Source organism: Marmota flaviventris, chromosome 15, assembly GCF_047511675.1.
Source record: "Marmota flaviventris isolate mMarFla1 chromosome 15, mMarFla1.hap1, whole genome shotgun sequence".
Taxonomy (NCBI): domain Eukaryota; kingdom Metazoa; phylum Chordata; class Mammalia; order Rodentia; family Sciuridae; genus Marmota; species Marmota flaviventris.
Window position 1 is genome coordinate 58174382 of NC_092512.1, and position 22471 is coordinate 58196852.

A 22471-nucleotide genomic window follows, 5' to 3' on the forward strand; every position below is an offset into this window, starting at 1 on the left:
AATAGCATCACAATCTATAGACTCTACACTGCTCTTCACCCCTGCCCCCTTATCACCACTTCCTCATTAAAAACAAAACCTATTCTCATAATTATGAATGTTCTCTGAATGTTCAACATCCTGAACTCCCAGCTCCAATGCTTACTTTATACATCTCTATACCTACACTGAGCTCCCAAGTCAGACATTTCAAGTAAATAACAATTGCCAACACTCCTAACAACTTGGATCATCTGTTGTTTCTTAAAGTTTACTTGCCAGGCTGCACAGTCTCACCAAGGATGAAGATTTTCTGAAAGGGTGTAATCAATGATAATCAATGTTACTGAAAAATTGAGGGGAAAATAGAAAAAATGTATACTGAATTTATTTTATTTAACATAATCCTTATAGTGCTTACTATGTGCTGAGTACTTTCCAAGTGTAAGTACTGTTTTAAGCTTTGTAATAACCTTACAAAACAAGGTAGGTGTATGTTCTCCATATTATAGATGGAGGACACTGCAGCACACAGCAGTTAAGGAAATTGCTCAAGGTACTGCAGAAAGTGAATTAAACACACACTAGAAAATTTAGATCCTGTATCCTTATCTACTGCTACTTCTTTTATAGATAGCATAACCTTATTGGTAAACTTTTCCACCAAGAAAGAAATATCAGCAGAGTAGAAGTAGAGTCAGATTATAATAGAACACATACAATATTAAAATCTCATGTTAATACATCTTTTTGATGAATGGGAGGCACCACATTAAGAAGTGAACATATTATTTTAGATAGGATGCTATGTCTGCACATAGAGATGGAAGTTGTAAGGAGGTAAGGAATAACTATTGGAGGAAGACTTAGGAAACAGTAAAGGGTATATGCAATGATCGAAAACAGAACAAGGATACAACTTATTGAGACCCTGTCTCAAAATAAAAGGGCTGTGGCTTTTATTTTTAATAAAATAAAAAGGTTCCATGGTAAAGCACCTCTGGATCCAGCAGTCCCTTTGCCTGCCACCAAAAAAAAAAAAAAAAAGAAAGAAAGAAAGAAAGAAAAAAGAAAAGAGATCAAAGAGGGAAAAAAGTGTGAAACATTCTTGACTTAGCACCTGCAATATGGTTTTCAAGTAATCCTGAGAAGTGGGATGAAAAGAATAGATTGGCCATTGTGGAAAATGTGAAGTCAATTCAATGAGAAATGAATGAAAATATAAAATCAAAAGAGCCTTGCTAACCTTAGAATAAATGTAATTACAAAAGAGTGGGTTTAGTATGGTGTCCCATCTTTTTCTGGAAACATTTCTTAGTCTTAGCATAGAATTGTAGAATACCCACGAAATTTTCCATTTCTAAAATATTAATAAAATTCATGTTATAATCAAAGATTTTCTGGAGTAATCCAAATAATAATAATCATTATGTACACACTCTGCTGTAGTAAAAATAAAAATCGAAATCAGAATCTTAGCAATATATGTATTTCTTTTTCTTTTTGTGTAATACACACATACATATATACTTGCCACATATATATTCTTACAGTATAAATTAATTTTCCTACATGAAATCCCATGTCAAAGACAGAGCACCTCCATGTTCAAGCTCAACTGGGAACATGCACATCAAACCTGAAATTTTTGGCCATTCCACACGTGAACCAAAATGACCATAAAAACACCACAAGTATTGATTTGGGGATTACAAATAAAATTTATTTTATCACAAATAATAAGAAGAAACTATATTCTTAAAACTATTTTTAGGGTGTCTAGAATGTTTAATAGAAGTTTAATAATGTTGTGGGATGTAAAATTTGGAAGAAAAAATACTCCCTCCCTTTATCTCATCACCAGAGACAGTAACTATAGGGCTATAGTAGAGGATAGGAAAGGCAGCAGAACACAACAGGCACTAGTATGGCAATATGTAAATCAATGGATGTGTAACTGATGTGATTCTGCAATCTATATATGGGGTAAAAATGGGAGTTCATAACCCACTTGAGTCAAAGTGTGAAATATGATATATCAAGAACTATGTAATGTTTTGAACAACAAACAATAAAAAATTAAAAAAAATAAATAAAATAACTTTTTCCATTAAAAAAATAAATAAATAAAAAATAAAATAAAATTTCACTCTTTTAAAAAAAAAATTTAATATTAAGATTAGTGTCTTTCTCTATTCCTATGATAACATGTTGAAGTATAATTAACAACAAAAGTCTTATAGATCCTCCCCAGAATCCTTACCTACTAAAGCTACTAAAACTACACTATACCTGTATTCTCTATATATTCCCAAAGAAACATAAAATTATAAGGAACAAGATGATGGTCCTGTCTTCTTTAAAACCATGGAAAGTAACTTTTCTCAAACTCAATTTGACATTAGCTGTCCTTTCAAAGAGCAAAACTTAGATCAATTAGTTGAGGGAATGTAAAACACAACACAACTTCTTGTCAAAAGATGACTCCTCATTTGTTTATATTAAATTTAATATCTGGCATTACAATCTGACACATTTATCTTTTACATTACATTTGCAAGGCTTGTTCTATGATATTTCAGCAGATACACATGTAAGATTAGTTTATGATTACAAAATCTACCATTACGACATATCAAAGATGCTAATTTTTTCATAGTGAGAAAAATATTTAATTTTTTGCTTTGATGTTAAGTTTCCTCTTTCAGTTTCCCCAACATAAGTGAATCATTTGCTTATTTAGGGAGTAAAATAAAATAAAATTTGAAAAATTTTAATCATAGTCTTGAGTTTTCACTCAATTGTTTACAAAGATAGGATGTATGTGATTAAGCCACTTGCTTGGTATTAATAATCACTGCTAGATACCATCTCAAAACAATCAAGATAGTTATTCCTGAGATTGCTTTAAAAGTGATATTATTACACCCAAAATGAAATAATTGTCTGGCACTGCACATAATCATCATTTGGTAAGTTCGTTTCAATAAAGCAAAATGTCAGGCTGACCCTCCACTGGGTTCTGTGACTCTTAAGAGAAAAGAAGGAATGTAACTGGCTTCCTTCAACTTATCAAGTCCAGCAAGATAGGAAGGACACACAGTGCAACGAGTTTTAAGTGTACAATTGAAATGTTTCAAACTGCAAGTCAAAGGATACACTCCAAATGTAACCCACAGTACTTATTTATTGTTGTGTTCACCTCGTGATGTCTAACTTAATAATTAGTATAGACATTTTCACCAGTTAGGTAGTCATTTCGAAAACTATTTACCAACTGTCTTTCATCAGAATTCTATTTCAACTAAAAAGGCACCACAGATTTTTAACTTGACGATAGAAAGTGGCATCATCCATTTTCCTCTGAAATATTCCAAAATGGTGACAGGTTTCTTATGTCCATAACGTAGCTTACAGAGCTTTCAGCCATAAAAGAGAACTTACATGAATTACAAAATTAACAGTCACGATTTTGTCACTTGGGATTTTCATAATTAGAAAAACACATTTGCTAATAGGATGATGAGTATATATTGCAATTTTAAATCATCTTGTTATGCATTTATTTGTTAAGAGAATAACATCTTTTCTTTCTTTTTTTAGATACATTAATTATTATAGAAATTGTATATAGTTGGTATAACTGACAGAAAAGCAAAGCTATTAAAAATTATATTACATTGGTATATAAAGCTTTAAAAATTATCCTTCCATGTTTCACAATTAATACAGAAAAGTTAAGCTGACCACCAGCTTTACAATGTAAAATCAACAAGCCTGATTCTCTTCCTCTGTCCCAATATGATGAAAACATGATTATATTCCCCATTATATTATATTTCCCACAAAGGGATATCAGATATCTGACCTTTGCAAACTCATAATAGTGGCAGAAAGAAAATAAATACATGTTTGCACATATTTCATTGAAGAATCTGCCCAGCAATATCTCCCAGGAAAAATTTTACCTTTAGCCCTAGAAGTGGGAAGAACCAAAGAACAGAGACAGGAAAAAGCCAAAGAAACCCTCTCTGAGCAGTCCCTAAGTTTCAGATTTTCTATTCCAGGTGAATATTCTTAAGCTTCAGAAGGGAAAACTTCCACTGGACTTGAACTGCAGCACCTCTGTGAATAGCTCTTACAATCTATAAAGACATACTTAACATAAAAGTGATAGTAGAAAATATGTGATAGGAATCCAGGAATTATAAGAGTTGTCTGTTAGGCAAACTGAGAGATTTTTGCATGCCCTTGTATTTATCCTCTTTGTCTCCACTGGTGGTTTTCAACAAGATTGAAAATACCTACAGTAGTCCACTGAATGTTCCAGAACTTCATGGCTTTCAACCCATTTATGGACAAAGCCAGTACTTTTACCAAACCAAGAAGACCATGTTTTAAACTTACTCTTTCACTGTGTTTGATATCTGTTTTTCCTCAAGGGTTATTTAACAAGTCCACCAAGTCACAGGCCAAATTCTAACTCCTGACTGACTTTCTGCTTTTGGATTTTGGCCTCTGTTCCAGACTTTCAGCATGGGAGAAATAGAAATGGCATCTCCAAACACTTACTTTTCAAGGAGGGAGGGAGGGAAGGAAGGAAGGAAGGAAGGAAGGAAGGAAGGAAGGAAGGAAGGAAGGAAGGAAGGAAGGAAGAAAGGAAGGAAGGAAATTTGTAATAAAAACCATAGCCTTCTCTTTATTTCTTTGGTCAAGAATCATGGAACTATCCTTTGACAATGAAAATGAAACTAAGATGTCAAACAACAAATACGATCCTGTGTACGATAATTTGAAATATATGATATATATGCATATAGTTTGCATCATATCAAGTGGTAACTATGTTCTCAAATTGTGTGGGAAAAGTTTTCAGGACAGGATGAATTTGTAGGACTTGACTACCTCCCAAGTTATTACGATGATAAATTATAGATTTAAAAAGAACATAGAACTAAATGGAATTCACTTGGCTCAGTTTAAATACATTTTTTTCTTTCTCCTAAAATATTATCTCCCATGTTAGAATAAAAGCCCTAAAAAATATAACCAAAGTCTAGTTTCTAAGTGGGGTCTACTTAATTTAGATTTTACCCCAGGTCTCAGCTGAATTTGTCCATCTTTTGTGACTCTTCTTCTGCCTTTGCTATTGGACAGTTAAGTAAAGAGAAAAGATAGGTCTAAATGCATTACTTGGAGAATAACATTTGCCATTATTATGCTTGCAGCTTTTCAGGTGTGTAGGTATATAAGGTTTTGTTAATCTCATAAGCAATTATACTCTAATGTGTAAGAACTACTGCTTTTGATTCCCATTCTGTTTTGCCTTGATTTAAACCAACATAATTAAATTTTCTTGAAGTTGCTAGTTTAAAAAAAAACATGTGAGGGGTCTTCTAAAATTTTGTTTAGTCATTATTTTAGTAAACACTGATAAAATGCTGATAAAAGGTCAACACTGTCCTGGGCTGTATAATCCTCCTAACAACTTCTGAAGTAGTTACTAGTGCTCTCCCAGGTCTATAAATGAGGGACCTAATATATAGTGTAAGTAACTTCCTAGCGCCACCTTGTTCAGTAGTAATGGAGCCAGGAGTTGGACCCAGATACATGAGAAATTTTGTCTTCACGATATAGAATCATCATCATAAATATCTATATATTAACATCTAAATTATATATAGAATCAATACTAGAATTTATGACTCTTAATGGTATTACCAGTAGACCATGTTCCTCAAATCAATTTATTTCACTGACATTTTTCTCACATGATTAAAGAAAACTCCTAAGAAGCCTTGGGTGGTAAACAGAACATTTGGAGACCATGGCAACTGTTTCTTAATGTTCTTTTTGCCATTCTCTTTTTTTCTTCAATTTAGCTTTCAACCAATACCAGAGTTGCCTTTCTGGACATAGGTCTTAATCATGCCATTCCCTTTTTAAAACCTTTTATTGCTCTTCACTTCAAACACAACAGAACTTCACCATTTAGCTTGGGTGACGGTATCATCACAAGTCATGGTTCTGAATCATGCTCTTCCATCACTCTCTTTTTCTTTTTTCTTCTTAATACCTCTGCCAAAAATTCCATTAACCATTCTCTTTCTCACCAGCATACTCTCCATCTTTCTTTCTGCTAAGCAAGTTCCAAATCATTCAACACCTAATTTAAATATTCTCTCTCTCTCTCTCTCTCTCTCTCTCTCTCTCTCTCTCTCTCTCTCACATAGACACACTTCTTCTTTAACAACTATCTACTTTTTAAATTTTTGATCACTTTCACGAAATTTAATTGAACATATTTTATTTCAAGAACATGAGAGAATTGGTCACTATGCACAGCTTAGGTGTCTGAACAACTTTTTCTAGAAACAAATTTCAATTGTTTCATACCTTTGTATTTTTCACAGTGCCTATCCATGGCACAAAAATGTCCAAAGAGGACATCTGATACATTTTGACTGATTAGTGAATCCATCCATCCAGTTGACCCCAGCTCTGTGGAAGTCAAGAATAAAATCACTTTCTTAATTATGGCATCCTCACGTGGCCATCATGTAGAGTTCACACAGATTTGGGGGCCAGTCTCCTTTCCTATTTACTACCTATATGGTCTTAAACAAATTAAGCTAGTGCCTCACCTCTTTCAATTCTAGGAATTATTGGAAGAGTTAAATGAGTTGATGTGTATAGAGTGCTTAAAAGTGTGCCTGGCACAGTCACTTTGCCAAATGTGTTAGCTGAGAATATTACATGGTATGAATTCTATTTCTTGCTATACTTACTTCATGCCCATTTGTGTCTGCCACAAGACTTCAAGAAATAGATATTGATTTTATCTTATGAGCAAATGTTGGGGTAGTCATTCACATTATACTTTCCTTTCACAGGATGAAAAAAAAATCTCTGGTATCTTTTCCTTAATCCCTACAATACTGGCCACATTTTTATTTTCTTTCTTTGAAGTAGCTTTCTATTTATATTTTCATGATTGTTTTCAATACAAAAAACACCATGATATTTACAAAAAGACTATTTTCTTTAATATTATCATGGAGAAATGTGCTGCAATTATTCATCAGACTTCAAACACAGGTACATTCTCTGTCTCCAAAATCAAAAGCTACATACATGATAGTGAACTAAATAGATCTGAAAAAAATTATAAAAGTAGATATTTAATAGTCATATTTCATGGATCAAAGCTTATACCCCATCTATCGTGAAAATACATTCCATAGCAACTATTTTCCACTTCCATCATTGTTGATTCTTTGTAGATGAGGTCTTAAACTATTGAACTTTTCATGAAGAAGAGCACTTTTCCCATCTTGTATTTCAAAACATCTCTATCAAGACACAGACAGTAACCTATACTTCTCTTTCTCACTTCACTTCTACTTGTTTGAACTTTTTTTTTTTTACATTTTCTTTCATTTCCTGACCAGATTGCTTTACTTTTCTGGTGAAGAAAGATTTTCATTATAGTTTTTGGATAGACATTTGTGACATAAAACCAAATCCAAAAAGTTCATCACATATCCAAACAAATCTGACTTTCTCAACTTTTACTCTTCAGAAAAAAAAAGTCAGCTTTGAATTTATTTCTTACTTGCAAGTATCTGAAATGAATTGTGATTTTAATTAAAAGAACAACATATGTGAGATATTTATATTAATTATGCCTTTATTTTGCAAATTTCTCTGTTTAAAACATATTGATCTTATATCCTTTTTCAGATTGTTCAAGTATTATAAGTTCAATGGCATTAATTCATCTGTTTATTGCATCTGCTGACTGTTGCTCATGGTGATTTTCTTGTGAGGTTTGCAATCTAGCAGTGTGGGCTCATTTTCTGCTTGGTTTTTAAAGTAGTATTGGACTCCAAAATACTGTAGGTTATGAAATGAAGTTTTGGATCCTGCTTTTGCTGAGAGGACTATGGGATTTCAGTGATTTCAGACTGAGTTTTAAGGTTGGTTTCTGAGATCATGTGTCTTGCACCACCCAGGTAGTACAAACCTAGACCTACGTCAGCAAAGGATTGAGGCCTTCTATTCGAATTACACAGAATGCTTGTTTTTTTCCAGCACAAGTCCCAGATAAATGATGAGTTTGTTTACATTTACTTGGTTAATAGTTTGAGATTTTTTTCCTAAACAAATAGGCCTGGAAGTCCTTGGATATTTTGTTGTTTGCACAGGATTCTCAGATTATGCTTTGTTGAAAACAGGTGTTTGTAACAAATTCTCTGAAACCCATGTGGTAGGCCTTGGTATTAGCTTTCTGTGACCTCTCTGATTCCTTTATTACTTTTTTTTTTCTTTTAACATTGGGGATTTCCCTGACTTTTAATTTTGTGTGTGCTTTAAGATCAATTATTATGTTTTATCCAATTCACTTATGCTTATTCAAACAGGAAGCCATAATTCTCCTTGCTACTGTTTGAAATTCTGTAGCCTTCCCTACTAACTGTTAGTAACCAGTTTACCACAACACCAGTAGGATTCCATAACAATACAGGGGCTTTCTTATAGCTCAGTCTCTGTATCAAATGTCTATGCACATCTCTTCTGCATTGGTTAAATTTAATGAATTCAGCAATCATTTGCCAAAAATAACCAAAAGCAATTTTGTATTCTCTGTATCCCCCAAAGAATGGCTATAGAATGGGGGAAAAATCAGAGCATAGGCATCTAAAAGTACTGGCAGCATGGTAGAGTGAGGGGAGGAAAAGGAATGTGTGAAGCTCCTAGGGGAGCAAGAGGTCAATGTCTCCATAGTAGGTAGAAAGATTTGGAGCAACCTTCTCATCAGAAAAGAAAAAAAAACTGTAATGACTATTAATGACTAAGAAGGAAAATGTAAAATTTTCTTTATATATTTTTTTAAATGCCATTGGTGCCTCATTCAGAGGAAGATCTGTGACCTGATTATAGGTAACATTTCTCCAAAGATAGAAAAAAAAATCAAAAACAACTTAACCAGATAGTTTCTTGTATAGATTCTGACTTCAAATCTGGACAGAAAAATAGATAATTTGTTTAATTTTATCTAGGATATAACATGTTCCTTGATATGAGAATGTCATTATTCAACCTCTTATAAGCAAGTATTACAGAGAACATTATTAGCTATACACATATATTTTCTAATCACTAATCTATTTGGAATATTATGATCCCTGGTAGAAAAGATATAATTGCAATCTGGACAAAAGAATGGTTACCACACAAGATGACCTTGAGGAAGTGCCTCTTAAACTAATCTTTTCAGATTAGTTAATGGTTTAGAGCACCTAAAAAATCACTAATGCAATTGAGGGATAGGGTGTGGCAAGAAAAGCCAATGTTTCTAAATTATGTACAGCAACCTTCGTCATTTGGAGCTTCAGTGTTTGCAAGTTCTTCTATTCCTTAAAACCCATTTGCAAGCCCCAAATTAATATTAACAGACCTTCTATAGCCATTCACGGACACACACAAAGGGAAAAATTTGAGTTGCCTGTTAAGCACAGCCACATCTGAGGTTTTGCTTTCTTGTTTTAGCTCATGCAGTGAGCAAATATACTTTTGATAAGTGTAGGTTAGCTCATGCAGTGAGCAAATATACTTTTGATAAGTGTAGTTTATGCCACACTTTTTACATTTTGTACTTTCTGTTGGTGATTTCACTGTTTAAAATAATCCCCAAGGGTAGTGCTGAAGTGCTGCTGTCTGGTGTCCCTAAGTGCAAGAGGCTATGAGGAGCTATACAGAGAAAATATGTATGCAAAATAAAGTTCATTCAGACATGGATTCTAGAGCTGTTGGCCATGAGCTCAGTGTTAATGAGCCAACAGTATGAAAGATACAGTAAAAGAAAGAGGAAATTCATCTGTCTCTGTGTAAGGCTGCCCTGGGAAGTGCTAAAGTAGTACCCATAGTGTGTTATGAAGGTGAAAAAAAATGGAAAAGAAGCTGAATTTGTGAATATTTGAGGATGATAATAAGAGAAGCATAATGGATAGTATAATTGTGAAGTTGAAAGCCAAATAAATTTACAGTTGCATTTCCCAGGGTCAGAAAATGTTAAACCCCGGTGTTGGTTGTGTCTGCATTTGTGATAGGTGACAAAGCATGAAAAAATATTAAAACTGCAGACAAGGCAAGTCATGCAGATTAGGAGGAGACTGTAGTAGAATTTCAAAACTATGTGTTAAATGTAATTCAGGAAAAAAGTTTCATATGTAAGAACAGATTTTCAACACTGATTTACATCATCAGGATGTTGGCAAATGAACCTATTCAATGCAAATGGCCTACAAAATTTCTGCCTTTAAATTGTTCAGTCACTGTGAAATTGATTATTTGTTAGAGACATGTATTAAATAAGGTGTCTATGAACAGAAACACACTTAAAGTAAGGTTATGTATTCACCAGTTAACCAAAATATTACCAGAGATTCACAGGGACCTCCACTAGAAAGAAGGGTTTAGTATTTGTTAATTCAGTGTTTGCAGTAACTTCATGGAATATAACTATTGTGAATATTGTAATATAGTTATTTAATCTAAACTATTATAACCTGTGGGTAGAGAGTAAATTTTTTGCCAAAAATATTCAAATGGAAATAACATATTTGAATCTTAAAACCAAACCTCAAATTTAAGGAATATGTCAACATGTGTAACTACCAAGTATTAGAACACAACACCATTCACTTGTTCAAAGCAATTAAACTATTTTATTTATTTATTTGGTACTAGGGATTGAACTCAGGGGCACTTAACCACTGAGCCATATCCCCAGCCCTTTTTTTGTATTTTATTTAGATAAGAGTCTCACTGAGTTGTAATTAAGCTATTTTCTAAGAAAAATTGGTCATATATTCAACTCACCTGGTAGTTGGTATTTCACTGTTTCATTCCCACATTATCATTTATTTCATGAACTATTAAGATCATTTAATAACTATATTTTATTCAGTTTTCTATCATAACAGCTATAAAACTTTAATTTACTTAGGTGGTTTATATCTGTTTTCCCTAAATCATATTTCTAAGAGCAGGATCCATGCATTGCCTGTTTTAGGATTCCTGTTGCCTAACACAGTATATGGTACCTAGTCAATGCCAAGCAAATTCTTGTTGAGCAAATATTTTTAAGTTAATAAATGAAAAAATTTAATTCATAATTTCAGAAAAAGATAATAGATTTTTAAAAATCATAGCCAATGTTCAATTTAAATTTCCCTGTGTATTTCCAAGAAATTAACTCAGGATAATATTAGAGGAAGTGTTTTTAGAACTATTTTGATTACATAAATAGTACCCAAATGTCTATTAGTGGTAAAATAAAAAACTGAACATTAGAATAATGTGCTAATAAAAAGTGTACAATGGCCACTCTGCCATTCCTACTCCCCCACCACCATGTTTATATGAAATAGCTGACAAAGATAGTTAGAACTAGAGAAGTCATCTACAAAACTCATACATGCATACAGATGCACAGTGTTTTTCTTTAGTATTTATGACATAACCCAAATGCTGATTTAGGAAGTATCAGATATCCAAAGAGTTTTATTTTAAGCCACATCCCCCAAGATAATTCACACATATATTCTTCCTAGACTGTCCACGCTGTCTGCAGTCTTCTCAAACTAAAATGTGTTTGATATTAAGGTTTTCCAATCAGTGGAGACATTATTATGACTATATTTACGTGACCTTTGCATTCTCCATTTCCTGTGAAAGTTCTGGGGAATTCATGAACCTGCCATCTCAGTGCACTCTAAAATATTTGCTCCAAAGAAAATGTAATTTTATAGTTCAAGAAATCTCCACATTGAAATAAAAGGTAGATACTTATCACAACTCGGAAGCTGTTAATGGAGTGCATCCAGAGGTTAAAGAGGCTGGAGAAGCCCTGGGGAATGTTCATATGTCAAGAATTCCAAATCATTGGCAAGCTGAAAGGAGCAGCTTATAGTTTATTCCACAGCTTGGATACAAACCAGTAAAAAGATGATCTGCATTGTAGGACCCAGGCCAACAAAAGGATGTCACCATTGTATTAAAGACAAAAACTACACAAAAATAAGAAAATGTCCCATGATGCTTTCACATCTACTCAAAAAAAAAGAGTCCAGCACAACATCAAATGCTTATTAGTAATAGCAAAAGAAACACACAGGAAACTATGTTTCTTAGTCTGGCTTAAGAGAAAATGTTTGCCATTTTTACTTACTGACCCCCTCCTTCAAGTAAATTTAAAAAATTTATAACCTCAACACTTTTCTAATGAATCCATTATTATAAAGGAGAAAAAAGGAGTTAGGAACCTTAAACTAGGTCACTTGGCCTTCTTTCATATTGTTTCCTCCAAACTCAAAAACATTTCATTCCCCAATAGCCAACGACCGCGTGGATCAGAAAACCGAATGCATGCAGACCTGAACACAATATTCTGTATGATTTTAGCCTTCTTCCAGACATTTAATGGCATCTGCCTATTATAGGAGGTTACTCCACTTTCTATCAATAACTCTCTTTTTCATGAGCTTACAGTGAAGTTATTTCAGAAATTGAGGGGTTTGGGGAACATTTAGAATGTTTGCAAAAATAACCTCTGCATATAGACAACAGGATTTTAAATGTGATTATTTTCATAAAGCTTACTGAACACCAACCCTGGTCTGAACAAAGTGATAAAATAATATGAGTGCTAAAATATTGAGGATAGTTTTTGTCTATGAAAATGGCTTCTGACGTTATTATTGCTGTGTGTATATACATGACTGCATGACCAATGTGATTCTGCAACCTGTACACTCAGAAAAATGAGAAATTATACTCCATCGGATTCAAATGTATGATATGTCAAGATCATTGTACTGTCATGTGTAACTAATTAAAACAAATAAAAAATTTTAAAAAAGAAAATAGCTTCTGATATGAAGGTGTAACTGTGCTGGTTGGCACATCTTAAAGAGAATTAAGTAATTCAGAGAATAAGTATCAGTAGGCACTGGGGAGACAGATCATGAAGGAATCAGACTTTCAAAGATGCTTGCATAGAAAGGAGAGATTATGCTTCTCCTTGAAAGAATAATAGGGATAAAAACTATGGAGAGAATATGGAGAAAAGACATTGGAGGATAATGTGTGAAATAAGATTCAGGAACAGTGAGGATATCAGGCACACTAGGAATGCTGGACAGAACTATCTTTGCTGGAGAGGTGTTGGTGGGAAGAAGAGAAATAGAAATATGGTAGATAAAAACTGCAAGATATAAAGATAGATGATAGATGATAGATAGATAGATAAAGAATCAATCATTCATTCATTCACTATACCCAACAAAATATTTTCAAATACTGGTTGGCACTGTGTAGGCAAAGCTGTCTCACTAGGACTGGTAAAATAATTGAAAGCAATTGAACAAGAAGAGCCAAAAGAACAAGTAGAAAAACCATGGTTTTAAGAACACACAAACAAAAAACAAAACCTGGGAATTTCATTCCTTAGGGCAGTCACCAAAAGACTATGGACTGGTTTTGAGAATGTGAGTTCAAAATCTGAGCCCTGGGGTGTGGGTTCATGTCCCCAGGCCAGGAGTACAAAGGATAAGAGTCTGTGTTAAGAGTTTAGGTTCTGAGTAATAAGGACATTTGACCAAAAAGGGTGGGCTACAAGAGGTCAGAATAGCATTATGAGGTATGAGTCATACATCGAAGGAGGCAGCAGTGCCCTTATGTGAAAGTGGCTCAGAAATAGCCCCAGAGGCCCTGTATAGCCTTCAGCAGTGGTCGGTCTTCACCCTACAAGTGTAGAAAATGGAGGACCCCTGGATGAGATAAGGATTTTGAGTGAACAGAGGGCAAGGTGATTTCCAATCCCAAACATCCACAAATCTGGTGGAATTCTTTTTATCTATCTAGATATTCTGATGTCATATAGACATACTCAGAACAATTTCAGTTAGGGGACTCTTGGGTCATATCTTCTTGATAAAAATGTTTCCCAGCCCCATTCTTGAGACTCAAGCACAAATTCCATGATTCCCAGAGCTTTCTTGAGAAATGAAGGCACTTTACTCAGGACCGAAACTTCCTCATGTCAAGGACCTTTGTAGAATTCTCATATTCTTGGCAAATTGCTACAAGGCTTTGCAATATTTTTTTCCTACCCCATATCAACTCCCAAGGAAGCATTTTTAATAATGTCATCGATGGATTTTTATGACTTTTTCAAAATGATCAGATAAAATATCATGTTACAATAATTCTTCTTAAAATTATGTTCTACCATTTGGAGATTCGTAGGTTTTTTTCAGAAACACAAGAATTTTCTTCAGTGAATTAGAGGAGTGTGTACTACTAGGTCTATTTTAAATAAATGTAAGTGTGCAATGGAAAAAGAAAAAAATCAAAAGAGTATTTTGGGAATCAGAGACCATGTTTCTAAAACTGGAAACATTTCATAGATCAAGAAATGTTCATCAGCAGTGAGCTTGTGAATCTAGATGTATACATGGAGCTTTCTACCCTCCCACCACTATTTATAAGTTCTATCTCAGAATACAAACAAAAAAAAGAACTTCGATTATTTAAAATTATAGCAAAGATATCTTTAACTTTTTATTCTAGCATTTTCCTGTTGTTCATTATTTCTTTTAATCAGGAAGTTAACTCTTGTGTCTAAGAGGCAAAGCAATTGCATATCATGTCAAATGTCTTGTGTTGTTCTAAGAAGGGTGCTACAAACTTCATTCTAAACACAAGAGTTGTGCTAACCTACCAATAACAACAATCAAAATTTGGAAGGAATATCAGTCATTCAAGTCTTGGTCAAATAGATTTAAGTTCCTAGAATTTAAAAAGATCACCTGGAACTTTTAGTTAAATAATTATTTTTTAAAATGTTAGGTTTAAGGGCATCACAATAAAGAGGTCATACTTCATCATGAACTTCATGCAACAACAAAAACATTCTTTCTATGAAGCTTCACCGTTAGATTTGAAGCAGCCCCATGCTGTAGTTGAATAAGCACAAATGATCTTGGCAGGATATGAGACAAAGTGGTGCTGCCAGACAACAGACAGCGCGCATGACACTTGGGAGCCAGGGTAGCACATTTGCTTCTAGCATCTGCAGGACTTTGGCCAAATCACCTATACTTGCTGGATAGCCTCATGGGCAGTCATTTGGAAATGAGTTATGGAGACTGAATTTTGAAAATCCATTTTTTATGTTTTCACAACCTGTTAAGTAATAAATCTTGCAAGTATGAGACCCAAAACTTTGAGGCATGGGCTCTCAAATTAGTGTCTATGCCTTGTCTGTGGCCATTCCTAGCACTGAGAATGGTCCTTGATGGACAGCTGAAAGGACCATCTGGGAGAAGGAAGAACACAAAATTTAACACGTGCCTTCTACACCTGTGGCCAAGAACTGGCCACACCATTTTCACAAACATGTTTCATTCTCATAACCACCTGTTCTTGTTAGTATTTTGATTATAATCATAAGATCATTCATTGTTGAACAAAGAGACAGAAGAAGCCAAATAAATGATCTGATTTTATCTAGTAAAAAGAAAAATGTGATTTGAATGTGTTGTCCAGGCAGTTGATAAATATATTTAGTATAATATTTTGTTTCTTTTTGCCCCAATGTAATTGGTTTGAGATCAGAACACATTGGAAAGAAGAAATTAAGATGAGTTGAGAAAATAGATGTGGTTTTCAGCTGTGTTCTAAACTTTTGCTCTCTGTTGGATCTCTTCTGAAACCACAGTAAACCAATCATCTGGCATCCTCTGAAGGTCTCTCTTGGGTCAGCAGAGGCTCCTGTACAGCTGTCTTTTTCTGGCATATAACAACAGGGGCTGCTCCACAGTGGCCTCAGAGCTGTTGCTGTAGCTCCGAGTGTCACTGTGCCAGCACGGATTTCCTTTATCTCTTTTGCAACTTGAGATGTTCCAAAATCATACTCCATTTCATAAGCTTTCTTGACCTACGGTTGGGAGGAAAGAGGAGGAGGTGACCTACAGGGCTTTGTTTTGAAATCCTCCTTGCAGCTTTTACTGAGCCAAATCTGATCTTAGATATCTCCAAAATTGTTATCTTTTCATGAATATTGCAGTCTCCGCAGAATGTGTCTTCTATATTTTTGGTGGGATTTCAAACCCATTTGAGAATTATGAAAATGCTAGAAAATTTTCGCATGCCTATAGTCTCAAAATTGTACCCAAGATCGATCAAATGTTTAGCAAGTTAATACCACAGCGGAACTGAAGTATCATCAAGATGATTCTAGAGATTAATAACTTTTTTCTTGTCTTTTTTTTTTTTTTGTGTGGTGCTAGGGATTGAACCCAGGACCTTGTACATGAGAGGCAAGCACTCTACTAACTGAGTTATATCCCCAGCCCCTGAGGTTAATAAATGCTTAACTATTTACAAAGGTCATGTTTAAACCTTACAGGAACTTAAGAAACTCCATACAAAGCTCCAACACCAAGGTGAAAACCACCAGCCATTGCTTCTCAACCAGTATTCAACAAGTTTCCCATCTGATCCCCTGCTATCGTCTGTTCACAACAGCAATCAGAGTCCCTTTTGTAAATTCTAAATCAGATCACACCCTTCATGTGCACATAGTTCCCTAGGTGCTTCCCAAAATATTAAGAACAAAATCCAGACTCCCTTCCATATCATCATACATATCAGCCCTAACCACCTCTCCAATCCCATCCTGCTACCTTCATGCACCAACCTCTAGCCACAGTAGATTTCTTGCACCATGTGGGAATGTCTGACTTAATAAACACATTTGCTTGTAGGATGGTATCCCATCCTCTCAGAGTACTTCCTCCAATCTGGCATTTCAGCTGCACCTCTGGAAGGTCATTGGGACATTCTATAATGCCAGCTGCCTCTATGTAATGCAGTATCTATGCTAATGAGTGGATTCCATAGTTGTGAGTCTACTTCATACATCCTTCAGTACAGAGAGGGCTCCTCATCAAATGTGATGCCATGTGGAGCTCCATGTCCATGTATCAGATAGTCCATGATTTCCCAGATAGTGATTCTAGCTGATGTTATATAGGTAGGAAAGTTATATAGGTAGAAGTATCTGTCCTCTGATGAGAAGCTTGGTCCTTTCATGTTGGAAGGAATCCATTGTTTTTGACTCAAACTAAATGCCTGGTTGATCTTCTCAAGAGACTAGGCCATCTCTGGGGTTTGTGTTGGTCACTGCTGCTTGACATTTAGAGGCAGCTAGTTCAGATTAGTAAGTGGGAATCAATGTTGTTTGGTTCACATTTGACCTCTACCTCTACCATGTGTAACTCAATTCATCGGTCCACCATCCCATTTCTAGGAAACCGATGACAGAGACCAGATAATGTCAAAAGTCTGTATCAACTTTTCTATTGATTTTTCAATGTCTCTTCTGGTGGGTACTTTTCAGAGGGAGTTAATGAGTGAACGCAAATTTCACATGCCTATACTTCAGACCTCCTTTCTCAAATCTTCCATTCCTTTTCTTCTCAGGTTCCTGAGCAGACATTCAGGCCACTGGCCACTGAGCAGAAGCCTATGCACAGTCTTACCTCTGGCCACTTATCCATCAACACAAGGTAAATAAATAGTTGTGCTGCTCACAGTTCTGCCCATGAGAACAGCTCCACTCAGCCTCATCCCTCAATGGTGCAGTAAAGCAGCCATTGTCCATTCTTATCTAGCACGCAAATATGAAATCAAGCTTAGGCTTTCCTCTCCTCTTTCATCTGGTTTCCCGGGACCCTCCTTCTCTCTGCCATATGGACTCAGGTGTAGGCAAGAGGAGTGACAAGAGTCCCACTGTAGGAGGTGACAGGGGGATTGGACTACACGTCCGTGCTCCTGGTCCTGCTCCACTGCAGTCCAAAATCATGTTATTTGATCTTACAAAGGAATGCTTCTGGGCCCAGCTGACTTGATTTGAAGGATCCAACAGAATACAGATCATGGGTAGTTCCAGATACATAGTCACCTGATACTCTATAGGTAAGTATTACTTACTATAGGTAAGTATAGGTAAGGAAATACTTACCTGTAGTAAGTCTATATAGTAAGTCTAACTTTGTCTACCAAAGTTCACAGACATGTCAAGAGCTATCCCTCGAAGAGCACATACTTCTCACCTATAGATGGCATGGCTTGCTTCTTCCAGAGTCCTGGGGTGCCGCAGTCTGGCTGGGCACAAAATCACGAGCCACTCAAACAGGAACAAACTTTATTTTTGAAACTGCCGCCAATGCCCCTTACACTCCCAGGAAGATTGCTGACAGACCCACGCTGCGTTCTCCCGGACCCCAACAGGAAGTCCCTCCTCCGGAATTCCCTCCTACCGCACTTCCCCAACCAATGGGATTTCTCCAGGAGTCCCGTAGCAGGCCGAGGTGGACAGCAGGAATCTAATATCCATATGAATGCAGATCTTAACATAATCATATCATCTCAATGGCTTGCTGGCATCATCTTTCAACCAAAAATGCCATGCATCATATTGCTTGGCTATGGCTCTTAGCATCTCCCCCCTTCTGTTTAATTAAGCAACAAGCAATGTGCCTAGGGACCGTGCCTGTTAGGTAGTCCAATTCAACATATGGTTCTTACCCGTCATTGGATGAACTGACCTTTAGGTGTCAGCCTCCTGTCTTAGGTTGATACCACTGCAATTGGATCATACCCATCACTGACTACCGGTCCAGCATATAGCCATACTTGTGGATAGGCCTATGCACCAGTGGGGGGGTGAGGTTCTTAGCCTCACCTCTGTTGGCCCCCAAATTTAGACCATCACTAGTAGAAGGGAGGAGGATACAGAAATGCCACGACACCAAGCCAATTGATGGCTCCTTAGGAAAAATTGTATCACTGGTGACACATCAGCAAAGATACGCCAGCACTACCATAATTCGCTGCATTAACAGATAGTTCACAAGGCATACAAGTGATATATAGTCCAGGCAAGTTCTGCAAGCAGTTCAAAGCAGAGGAATCTATCAATATGTCCATTTCCTCCCCAAATAAATCGACTCATTGATTGAGCATTACTTGTTGAGTTATTATTCATTGATGCATCAGTTTATACAGTTTGTTGTGATAACTATTGAAGAAGTTATAGTTTGGTTTCATCTTTGTCTTCACCGGCACTGGGATGAAAATAGGAATTCTGACAATGATGCTAAAAAAAATTATGTAACATTTCAACAGGTACTAAGAAAACAATTTTCTGAACAATTTACATTATCCTTAACAGAATTATTAAATATAATGAAAAGGAAAGGTGAAAGTAAACAAACAGATCTGTTAACCTCCTATTTGTTCACATATTAAAACAATCCTCAACAGCTGTTTACCCAATTTAAATTAAACCATTAAAATCATGTGAATAATAAAAAAAATTTGGATCCATTTATTCATGAGCGCTCCTCATATATGATATATGGACATACGCACATACAGACATACAACACAAAACAGAAGAGTGCACACATAACATACAACACATAAGACAATAGTAAAGGCCTTGTAGCTTTACACAGGTGAAATCTCCATTGCAATGTTTAAAAACTCCACAGTCAAAAAATAAAACTGATCAGAAAAACATTAACCTAGGTCTGTATGAGCTCAAAAATAAAATAGAACTTTATGATGTGGGAAAAAGCAATAATAAAATAGATATTGAAAAAAGCATCCTGGTTAATCACTGTCACAGATGTAAGAATAGCCAAGCTGGAGTTCTGGATATCAGCTGTTATGGATTTGAGTCAAATCATCTTCTTTTTGGTCTATAGAAATTGTTTTGGTTAGTCTCTCTGGAATCCAAATTGGCTGCTGTTCTCCCTGTGGAAACACACAAACAGAACCCCGACTCCAGACAATCACTGGGTCAGGACCTTTCCATTATCCTGTTAGAATATCCTTCCAAAGTACCTTAGGCTTATGTACATTTTTTGGATACAAATGTCTTTCTGCAGCACTAAGCCCTGATGAATCCAAATTTTAAAAGTTTAGAGTAAAAAGGGTTATTTTAAGTTTATCTTTGGGGGATATATACCCCTTTCCAATTCCCTCCTTTTGTTTTAATAAGTACATTTTAATAGTTTGATGAGCTCTTTCAACTATGCCTTGTCCCTGTGGATTGTATGGAATTCCTGTTATGTGAGTAATGCCAAATGATGAGCAAAATTGTTTAAAAGAGGTAGAAGTATAACCAGGACCATTATCTGTTTTTAACTGTTTTGGAACGCCCACAGTGGCAAAATTTTGTAAGCAATGAGCTATAACATCTTTAGTTTTTTCTCCGGCATGAAGGGAGCCCATCAAAAATCCAGAAGAAGTATCAACTGTAACATGCAAATATTTTAATTTTCCAAATTGTGGCAAGTGTGTGACGTCCATCTGCCAAATATGGTTAGGTATCAATCCTCTAGGATTGACTCCAAGATTAACTTGTGGTAAAAATGTCACACGATTTTGACATTGTTTTATTATATGTCTGGCTTGTTCTTTAGTTATTTTAAAACGCTTTTGTAAAGTATTAGCATTGACATGGAACCTTTTACGAAAATTTATAGCTTCTTCTATTGTGGAGATAATATGTATGTCATGTGTAGATTTATCTGCTAACTCATTGCCCAAACTAAGGGCTCCAGGCAATCCTGTATGTGCCCTGATATGTCCTATAAAGAATGGATCTTTTCTGTCCCAGATTAGACTTTGTATAGTGGAAAACAAAGAGAAAACAGTAGAAGAAGGGGAAATCCTACCAGCATCTTCAAGGGATACTATAGCATTAACTACATACTGACTATCAGAAAATAAATTAAATACAGAATCTTTAAACATCACAAAGGCTTGTAATACTGCATTAAGCTCTACCTTTTGAGCTGATTGTTTGGGTACTAAAAATGTAAAAGTTTTATCAGGGGTAACTACTGCTGCTGTACCATTATTTGACCCATCAGTGAATATATTTGGAGCATTCATGATAGGGGTTTTTCTTGTCATTTTTGGAAAAACTACAGGATGCTTAGATCAAAAAGATAACAAAGGATTAGATGGTAAGTGATTATCAAATGAAACATTAGATTTGCACATGATTATTGCCCAAGTATTTAACTCATTAGCTAACTCATCAATTTGATCCATAGTATATGGAGTAATAATTTTATTGGGAGAAATCCCAAACACTCCCTTTGCTGCTCTTATTCCTTTGAGTATTAATTGTCCTACAGCCTCAGGATACCTAGTAAGAATAGTGTTAGGAGAATAAGATAAATGTATCCACAATAATGGACCTTCTTTCTAAAATACTCCTGTAGGAATATTTTTTGTTGGTAGTACAATAAATAATAAAGGCAAACTTATATCAATTCTATCCAAATGCATATTTTCCATATATGTTGCAATGATTTTTAATGCCTTTCTTGCTTCAGGAGTTAACATGCGGGGTGAATTTGGATCTGATGGACCTTTTAGGATATGAAATAAAGGTCCTAGTTCTCCTGTTGGTATGCCTAGATAAGGCCTTATCCAATTTATGTCTCCCAATAACTTTTGAAAGTCGTTAAGTGATTTGAGTTGATCTACTCATATTTAAATTTTTGGTGGATGGACCATGGTTGAGGATAATAGAACTCCTAAATAATTAATTGGAAGATTTAATTGTACTTTATCTATTCACCACCCTGCACGCGCCCGATCTCGTCTGATCTTGGAAGCTAAGCAGGGTCGGGCCTGGTTAGTACTTGGATGGGAGACCACCTGGGAATACCAGGTGCTGTAGGGGCTGGAGATGTAGCTCAGGTCGTAGAGTGCCTGCCTTGTATGTACAAGGCCCTAGGTTCAATTCCCAGCACCAAAAATGCCATGCATCATACTGCTTGGCTATGGCTCTTAGCATCGGGGCCTACATTGTGATTATTTTTCTGGAACTTTCCACAAGCAGCAGCCTACACCTTTTCTCACCACTGACATCTCTAACGTCAAAGGGTATGCCAGGTAATATGCCCAAATGACAGGAAGTGGCACTGCAAGCTGGACCTGCTACAGCAACCGTTCCTGTGTTCCACTCAGAACTGGCAGCATTCTATCTCACTGAGTACATGGGCTGGGGCAGTATAACTAAGTGCAGAATGTTTTGTCTCCAAATCCAAAAAGGCCTATGAGGCATTTTTCCTTTCTTTGTGGTAGAAAATACTAGATATAGCCATCTGTCTTTTATTTGGGAAGATACATGCTAGCATGTCACTGGACCCCTAAAAACATCAGGTTTAGCTCCTCCCTAAACCTTCATGGGATTTATATTCACCCACCTGTATTAGTCAGCTTTTTGTCATGACCAAAATACTGAAAAGAACAACTTAGAGGAGGAAAAGTTTATTTTGGCTCATGGTCCATGGTTGGGAGACACCATTGTTCTGGGTCCAAGATGAGACAC

General features: G+C 35.7%; 1 pseudogene; it reads left to right on the forward strand.

Annotated features, from left to right (window-relative positions):
- Positions 1-21699: 21699 nt before the first annotated feature.
- On the forward strand, positions 21700-21820 carry LOC114106406 (5S ribosomal RNA; annotated as a pseudogene).
- Positions 21821-22471: the final 651 nt, after the last annotated feature.